A 10,000-nucleotide genomic window follows, 5' to 3' on the forward strand; every position below is an offset into this window, starting at 1 on the left:
CGTAATCGTTTCTTTTGAAGCTTATGTGTCAATTCAAGCCCCTTGGTGAAAAAACGCCCACTTAGACCAAGTTGTTGGTGCGCTGAATTAATAAGGCAGGTAATGGTGCATGTCAAACCATTTGTGAAAACCTGGGACCCACACATCTTTCAAGCTCGCTAGCTTTGCTTCATAGTCAGCTGGGTCTTCTGAATCTGCTAGACCATTTTCCAATAGTAGTTGTTCTTGGCATCCGTAGATGTCAGCCATAATTCTTCTCTGTGTCCTTTCGTTACATCCCATGGCTTTCAGCTTTTGGGCATCGTGTTCCTTCATATGCTGTGTGCACCACACGTTTTGTGCATCCTTAAAAATATCGGTCATGCCTTTGGCAATTGCCTTGTCAAGATCATGACCAACCTTTTTGACTTTAAGTAGCTCGGGTTTGGCAATGGCTAATTCACCTGTGAACCTGCGATAAGTTTCGCGGTCTTTCTTAAAGTGCCAGAAACTGGGGTCCGGAAATTCAGGGTGCTTTCTGTTTCGGTGGTTTATCAGTGCTTCGTGACTGAATGTGGTGTCTGTAAGCCACAGACCATCCACTAGTTCGAAGGTTGTGCCCACATGCAATATACTGTTCCCAAGTACACAGAATCGGTTTAAATCGTCTAGCACATGTTCTGGAATGTTTACACATGAGTATTGTGTTTTAGTAAAGGACACAGTATTTATGCTTGGTATACTGTTATGGCTGGATATCAAGGATTCTGCTTCACTGTGCTCTTCAGCAGGATCCCGTGTTTCTTCAGATGCTTTCTTGTGGAACTTTCGGTTTTCTATAATTTTCGGTCCTGAGATAGTTTCACTCACGGTTTGACAAACTTCTTTTGACATTGTAGCGTATATGTTATCAACAGACAGTCCTTGGTCTAGATACTCATCAATCGTCTCGAAAAATAAGGGGTCTTTCCGGAAATAAACTGACGCTGTTGGTTTCATGGCGTTACCATGGCGGTAAACTTTCTTGGTCTACCTGCCCACTTATACAGGACCAAATACCAACGCCTTGGTTCTCGTTCTTTGACCCCTCTAACAGTGACAATAGTTCTTGAAAATGACAGGTTGGCTTTGTTCGTTATGTAATATCTGGTGAGTTCATAAACCTCCTCCTTCGGAACATAATCCTTTTTGTAGCCCTTTGATGTTTTTACATTGGCAAAGAACACCCCATTTTCCGAATGGACTGTACGAGACCCAGAGGTACTCTTGCATTGGTAGAAGCGCTTTGCATTTCCTCTCGACTCAATGTTTGCCCCCGGCAATCCCAGAATCCTTTATGGATAACATACTCTCCAATTACTGGCAAATCATTCATTCCTATTGCACTTTCAAAAACTTCAAGCTTTTATGAAAAGCTCAAATTTCCTTGTAATTTCCGAAGTTGAAAGTTACACCGAAAAATTATTTAACACTTATTCTAACAACAAACTCAAACAGTTACATACTTGTCTTTATCACGAGGGCCCATTAACAGAGGCTTGTTGTCTGTATCTTCTTTCATCTGTGGTAATGAAATATTAGAAACGACAGAGATTATATCAATGGCGGTAAGCGTGCTTTTTCACGGTGGGCGTAGCTGGCACAAATACGAATAATAAAAGGTTATGTCGTCATCAATCTTGCGCCACCCGCCTTAATTTTCACAGCATAGAGTGTTAGGGAGCGGAAATTTCAAACCCGAGTTAAAAATCAAACTTTATCTTAAAAACTGTATGATGTGTTACGGCATCTATGCTGTGAAAATTAAGTGGCTAAAAATCTGAATCACCCGTCAAAGACTTTCAGCCCGCCATCCTTTGTTTATTTGGGTTGCCTCTGCAGTAGCACAGGTACCCTGCTGGGAGAGACAGCAGCAAAGCTTAATTGTAGGTTTGCGTGAACAGCTTCTGTTACTCACCTTTTGGTACTTTCTGTGGAAGAGAATATTCTTCATCATTTTCTCTGTCTTCATTTCCATCTGAATCATCGATTACTACTATGGCTAAAAAAAACAATCACATTAAGTATATTTTTAAAGTGCATATAAAATCATGCAAAAACGTTGGCTAGACCCGGGATGCTTAACAACAGATAAATTTCGTCTAACTTTTATGTAATCTTCTTGCAGAAAAAGATATTAAAAAGGGATTTTTAAATTTGATATGCATACATGTTCTAATTTCACCTGTTACAATTGTAAAATAGTGAAGAGTAGATAGACATAAAAAACATACATATTCTGGTACTGACGTTTGTGAATAAGCGAAAAAATATTAATATATGAAAATGATCAATCAAAATATTGTATATGAACTATACATACCTTATACAAGAACCATCGTGCGTGTATTCTTACAGGTTGCAGTTTGAACGAATGGTGCCACTTAATTTCCCGGAATTCGGTAAATTCATGAGGATTGTTCGGTTTCCAGGCCCTTTCTCACGATTTTTGCGCGGTTTACAGGATGGAATGCAGGGTAAAGTGCGATTCTTTGTGAGTGGTTGTAGATGAAATGAAATGTACATGAAATGGCAGTGACCAAGGAAATTAGAATTGCATGTTAAATGTGTGTGGGGTGGGGGGGGGGGTTTGGTTTACAGGGGGTGCATTTTTAAAAACCAGTGAAAATTGGGAACATTTCTTATTAGAAAAGACATACCAATGGTCTATCACCAATTGAGCTTTGTGCCTGAGCTACTAGGGGTCTATTAGTAAAAAGAACTGGTTTTAAGAGCCAAAAATAAATTATTTCATTCAAATTTCAACATTTTTCATTATTATTGGACTGCATGATTACTATGGTAGGTTTTTACTAAAACAGTTAGACCTCTCACCTAGAGTTAGGCCTTATGGGCTATTGACTAGTTAGATCATCTGTTAGATCATTTGGAGTCGAGAAGTAATTGTTAAATAGATGATCAGAATTTGGAATGTACACTTTTAGTTTTCAGGTTTTTCATAAACACTGACTCTGTATTTTTGATTGTTTAGGAGCCAGGGAATAGAGAGACTCTGCACGACAAGCACTCCATCATCACCATGAGTGCCATCAGATAGTTCAGGTTGCTTCTTTGACCTGAATATTCTGCAAAACAAGGTGGACTTCTCTTGGTGGCTGAAGCTAAAACTTGTTGATGGGGGCATGTCCCAATAATTTTTGTATAATTGGTAGGGGTGGGATACTGGTAGTTCAAGTAACACTTTCAGCTATTTTTTCTTCATTCCAAAATGATGAACCAAATAAAAATTCCCTTACCCAAAAATTCTTAGCAGCTGGTGCCCCCCAGTTGCCCTTTCTTCGCATGGTTTTTTTACCAGGAGGGGCGAATGGCGATGAGGTTATCCCAAAAATGGAAGATTACAGATAGTATGAAATATAGAAGTGGGGTTATTCGACAAAAAAAAACATTCAACAAAAAGAGGGGTATGAAAAATATAGCTAACAAAAGGGGGACCAGACAAATTTTATACCAAATGTTCTCAAAACCACCAGCTCCTATCCTGTTAAAAATTGAAAGGTCCCCAAGAAAGTGACGTTCTGTAATATAATTATAATTATAATATAATTATGCCTACTTTATGCAGGAGTTTTTATTTCAGTAATTAAGAAGTACATCAAGTTAACTTTCAGTGATCTTCTCATATAGATGCAATGCAGCCAACAGGTAATGTACACAAAAGAATCAATAAGAAAAAAAAACACTGGTTTATTGCACTATTTAATATAACATTATTTAACAGGTATTTAATATCAATTACATTCATCTGTCAGGTGTTATTGATCAAAATGATGATTTGATGAGCTATGTGTGGTGTCCTCATCAAGAAGTTAAGAAAAAACTTCCAGCCAATACAGGTAAGCCGTTTGATTGGTCTAATACTTTTTGCTTGCCTAGAATGACAAATACATCGGAGATGAGTTTCTTCTCTGTATAGAAATATCACAGATCAGGCAGTTGCACTTTTTCAGACAAAAGGGACTGTTTACCCAAATAGAACTCCAGCCAATGGTATCCAGTCAAAATTCATTTTGACAGCCATTAGACTCGCAAGTCATAAAATGTACAAAGGCATATGTCTACTCAACTTTTCTTGATTCTTTCAGAAATATTTCTGTGCCCCTTATCCTGCATCATGAAAAACTTCTCAATCACAGACCTATTCCATGTATCAATGCCATGACTCCTCCAAATAAATTATTTCAATCTTGAAATATTTTTTGGACCTTTTGATATTTAAAGAGCAAACATGAGACAGTCATAGCACATTGTTTTGGGGTGTGATATCAAAATGCAGCTTTGGAGTTTGTCAGCATTTGTAATCCCATGTTTTGTTTTGTTCATAGACTTGTCAAGCATTTTAAATAAGCTTTACAAAAAACTCACTGGTCCTGACTTCAGTGTTACAGTTAACGAGAAAACAGCCTTGGTAGATGCTATGCTCATCTACAAAAATCCAGCATTTGATGAAACACGGCCGTTAACAATAAAGTTCGGTAACCAACCAGCATGGGGACAGGGGCCATGAGTAGTTATTTCAATCCCCCATTTTTTAATAAATTGCTGAAACCCTTTGAGAGTTGTCAGTATGACAAAAGATGCTCTGACATTAAGTAAACGCGGTTCACTTAGCTGGCTTGGAATAGTAAATGTACACTACATAACGTCTCCTTAAATAGAAAAATAAAATTGATATAGCCAGAGCTCAGCTTAGCGTGCACAAGATTTCACTAAATTGGTTTCCACCTTCAAAACAGTAATTTTTGTTGTTGTTGTTGTTGGTGGTGTTTTCATTCTGCCTAAAATAGTTGATGAATAGTCAAGCAACTGATGAACTGTTGAAGGATGACGAGTTTATAAGTCTTCTCTCTGATGCTGGATGTTCCTCGTCGGTGACTGTTTCTTAAAATCAAATTTGCAAATTCCGAAAATATGTTTTCTCTTGCATCGGTATTTATGTTCATTCGAAGATGAGGTAGGGCATCTGAATGTGTGCGAAGAAAAATTGTTCATTTTGGGTGGAATTTTATAACAAAAAAAAAATTACAGTATTAACTTGAAGGTATATTTTAAAACCTCACATTAACTTAATTTGTAACTTGCAAATAGTATGTGGGTTAAATTTCATTTACCAAATATGATATTCACATTAATTGAGGAAAAAATCTTTTTTTTTTGGCTTAAATTAGTTAAAAAACAGGCAGCTTCTTGTGGAAAGCTTTATGCTTCACACAGTACTAAACAAGAAAATGGTGGTGCTTGATCAACTAAGACAAGGTCTTGGATCAATGATAAAGGCACCCACAGTATTTGAGGGTCTGTTCCTGTGTTTTGGTAAGGAATTGACTAGTTCTCAAGTGACAAGTTGCTTTCAATTTCGTGAAGAAAATGCAAATGGTGAAACCCGAGACCACTTACTCGTGTACATCAATGAGTGTTCCAGTGAAGATAAGGCTTCATTCTGAGTTAGGGAACATTGTCAGTTGGAGCAAAAAAAATTTCTATAAAAATGACACAGATATCCCATATATATATACAGTACATATAAATCAGATTTCAGCGATTATTTTCTACTAAAGAGAGAAAATATGGAATCCTTAAAACATATTTCTCATGTATAATATTTAGTATTATTTATTAACATTTCTTACAAGAAAAAAAAGTCATTTCATAGATATTGTGTGCACTTAATGCTTTGGTGCGCAATAAAAGACAATACACACAACTTGGGCGTAAACGAGGGGCAGGGAATGTACTGGCAAGGCGCGGATAATACCCACCGCCGGTATGGACCACCGGATGAGGGGCCTCGGCAACTAGCCGAGGGGGTGCCTCATGCCTGTATTGCAAGGCGGGCATAGTTGCTGGCATAATGTCCTGGGGCCAAGTTAACCCAGTCCAGCAGAGTAACAATATGCCCCCTCCCTAACGGGGCTTCAGCACAGGGCTGAAGGGGTGCCGCAGGCAGCAATTCCCCGCCCAAAACGCCGAGATAAACGAGGAGTGCCCTGTGCGAAGCCCATTTAGTGGTTTTGCTCCCAATTTGACAGGGAGAAAAAATGACCCCATCTCCACGGAGTTGCAATAGCGAAAAGCAAACATTGCCTGCCCCAAAGGTGAAAGTAGAGAACCGACGAGTGGAGATAGGGGTCGAAAGTACGACATGAGCATAAAAAACCAAAGCCAATGGGCATCGCATAGAGACTGGAGGGGATAGGACCCTCACACAAAACAATTAACTGAAGGGGATAGGACCCTCGCACTAGACATTCGAATGGAGGGGATAGGACCCTGGCACAAAAACTTTGACTAGAGGGGATAGGACCCTCGCACAAAACATTTGACTAGAGGGGATAGGACCCTCGCTCTAAACATTCGACTGGAGGGGATAGGACCCTCGCACAAAACATTCCACTGGAGGGGATAGGACCCTCGCACAACACATTTGACTGGAGGGGATAGGACCCTCGCACAAAAAATTAGACTGGAGGGGATAGGACCCTCGCACAAAACATTAGACTGGAGGGGATAGGACCCTCGCACAACACATTTGGCTGGAGGGGATAGGACCCTCGTGCAAAACATTTCCGTCAAAATAGTCATTGCAATAATACTACATGAACTTGAGAGGGCAGAAAGCCCAAGGAAAGAGAATGTCACAGAAAGCCCTCAAGTGCCGAATGGGCCTTTTTTCTTTTTTGTTTTAAAGGAGAAACATGGCATTAAGCTTAGGATAGTGCTTTCACCCACGTGATGGCTGGCATGTGGCTGAAAAGGGGATGAAAGGCAATCATATCGAGGAGAAATGAGGGTGAGGGGGAACGAAAACACGCACAGCAGGCTTCCAGGGGGATGCCAACATGATTGCTGTACCCATAGGTGAAAACACTATAGGTTCAGGACGATACAGGAAAATATGAATAAAGTTATCCAAGGAACTGTCATAGATCATTACTGATTGTTAGAAAAACCCAAGTTTCAATGAGATACTCAAGTGCTCTCAAGGATTCCAGGGGGTTGTTAGCAGGAGGAGCAAGAGGCCAATGACTGAGGAACCTGACATATTGTTTCCTTTGGAGTCCTGATGTAAGCTTGGTATGTGTTAGGATTCCAGCGACCCAGAATTTGAAGAGCCAGTTGAAAATGCCAGTGGTTCTGCCGGTTGTAGCAGCACCAATACTAAAGCTGTGAGAGGCAGAGGAGGAGCTGTCATTGTCACAGAGGTTTAAGGGAAACCGTAAGTTGTTGGTGTGTGAAGTCTGGGTGAGATATGGTCCACAGGAGAAGCTGAAGAGTAGCTGGCCAGGGTCTTGAGTTGCAGTTTTGCGCATAGAATCTTGCAGGGCAGACGATGCATAAAGGTCTGAGTTTGACCTTGCAAAAGTGAGCCTGGCTGTCTCCCAGAAAGGGTCAGTTTTGGACTTTTAAATTGCAGTGTCAAATGAAGTAGGGTGAAGGATGTTGGGATGGAAAGAAATGTCTGTTCTAGCAAGGTGGGACTGAGGGTCGAAATTGCCATTGCAGGTAAATTCGCTGCTTCTTAAGAAGCCAAAAAAGGAAAGGGTAAATGCAGCCCATAACATAAAGGAGTCAACATTTGGTAGACTTAAAAGGTTGTAACTTAGTATACTTAGATGCTATGGAGAACTGATGAGCTGATCAGGTGGCAAGCCTTCTTGCATTCCCATGGGAGAGCTTGATCCCCCTCAAACTTTGTGAAGGACTTGCATAGCCAGAATGTCCAGGAGACAGCCAGACTCAATGTGAAGGTTGTCAAGTGCTGCCAGATAAACATAATCGTGCCGTAGGAGCCTGTATTGCACAGATGAGTAACAAAAGGGATCAGGGTGAACTTGTGAGCAGGTCGAACAGGGAGGGGGGGGGGGATACGGAAAGCTGATTAAAAATGAAGGGGCACTCCGTCGGCCAACGGGAAGGGCTGTGTAAAGGTAGTAGTGGTCTTTCCAGGCCATTCCCTGGAGCTCCCTCAGGGGTGAATGGGGATTATTCTGGAGGCAGGTTACGGGGTCTGAAATTGCGCCTTCCTGGTTGCTAATGCAACTAAAAAATTGAGTACTGGCGACCAGAATTTCACAACTGGTCGCCATTGTTAAGGTCAGATCTGTTTGCCAAGAGATGTCTTACTTTTTATCCTGAGACTGTTTTGAAATAGAAATGAAGGAGTTTTTCCGTTAACAGCCTCCATAACGTCACAAGCCGTTGTTTCTCATAAAATATGTATTGCAGGGGGAAAAACAACTCAGTAAAGAGATTCAAGGACTGGTGTGAGGAATGTACCACTATGGCGGCTTGTGTTCAACAGGGTGTGACTAGTGTTTCTGTAGCTGAAATTTTCGACAAATTACATGTACATGTACATTTGAGGTCGGATACATTTTCTCTCCAAAATGTGCGCTTTTGAAAGTGAAAAGATAATGCTTGACACATACACAAGACCATGCGGTCGTTGCTTTCTGGTATCCATAAAACAGGTCAAAATGCACAAGTTAATTTGGACCCTGGGTTAGATGTCTGTTTTGGAGGGGGAGGTTTGTGGCTGTTTTCCTACGAAAGTTAACATCGTAGGAAGGCCATGCCAAGCCCGCAACTTCCTTTGGGTAATTGAATGGTCGCTTGATAGGGGAACATCTCTACCGCCCTTTGGGGAAAAGAAGTGAGAAGTGCAGAACCAGGGGTGGGTCCAGAGTAGTTCAAGTGACTTGCAGAAATCACTCAAATTTCTTCCAAACCTTATTTTTTAGCCCTTTATTGCAGTTCACGAAATCAACTATCCTTGTTTTAATTTTTTTGAGAAATATGACAAGAAAATCGCTCCCAATTGATCGACAGATAAACAGCTTACTTCAACAACAAATCAAAAGAAATCGCGAAATTCTGAAATCCCTGTTCAAGACAATAATTTTTTGCAAAAGAAACAACATAGCCCTCAGAGGTCCACGAGATGATGATCCACAAAATGCCAGTCTTTCTGGAAACTTTCAGGCACTATTAGAATTTTGAATTGACAGCGGCGACCGAACACTACAACATCACTTGAAAACTGCACCCAGAAATGCGACATATTTCTAAAACCCGTCAAAACAAGATGATTACAACTGTGGGTGCTATCATAGTGAATAATTTGTCGCAGGAAATCAGGGAGAGCAAATATTTTCCTATTATGTCCGACGAAGCAGCTGACGTATCAAACAAAGAAAATCTTTCAGTGGTGATCAGATTTCTTGATTGAAACAAAACAGTCAGAGAAGGATTTGTGGGATTCTACCTTTGTGAGGATGGAACGACAGGAGCAGCTTTCAAAGATTTAATAATTGGTGCTGTAGCTGATTTAGGACTATCTATGGATGACTGTCGAGGCCAATGTTGTGATGGTGCGGGAAAATGGCATTCGGAGAGCACCAAATTTCAAATTTTCTTGGGGGAGCATGCCCCCAAACCCCCCTAGTTTAGTTGGTGCAAATCACTCATGAAAAATCCTGGATCCACCCCTGAGAAAACCATACAGAAAAAGCCGACAAGGATCGAGCTGGGCTTACTTTTTCCGAGAGGAGGGGGGAACGCTTTGTGGTTTACCGATAAAGGAAATGGAAAGCCCGGGAAGGTCGTTATCTGAAAGGCGCGAGTTTTCTGGCAGCACCGCGACAAACTCAACATACTCACCCTTTAATGTTGCGCGTTTAACTTTGGTTGGACCATGTGCTGATAACGGCGACTGTCCTTGAAAAATGGGGAACAAATGTTGTTGCTGGCACTGGGATGGTTGAGAAGGCCGGCGATGAAGTCGAAGTTGTCGGTGAGTAGCAAATGGCGGGAGTTTGTCGAGGTTGCACAGATTGAGGCGGAGGCTATTGAGGTTGGAGCAGGAACTGATTTGGCAGTAGATTCCTCGATTTTCGTCCACGATGATGGAAATAAGAGTGGCTAACGTGGTTGGGGACGTGTCTGTGTGTGAAGCTCTTCT

At 41.0% G+C, this 10,000-nt stretch overlaps 1 pseudogene; it reads right to left on the reverse strand.

Annotated features, from left to right (window-relative positions):
* Positions 1-3,163, reverse strand: part of LOC138059042 (uncharacterized) — a 4,383-nt pseudogene extending 1,220 nt beyond the window's left edge.
* Positions 3,164-10,000: the final 6,837 nt, after the last annotated feature.

The sequence above is a fragment of the Montipora capricornis genome, chromosome 1, assembly GCF_036669925.1.
Source record: "Montipora capricornis isolate CH-2021 chromosome 1, ASM3666992v2, whole genome shotgun sequence".
NCBI classification, from domain to species: domain Eukaryota; kingdom Metazoa; phylum Cnidaria; class Anthozoa; order Scleractinia; family Acroporidae; genus Montipora; species Montipora capricornis.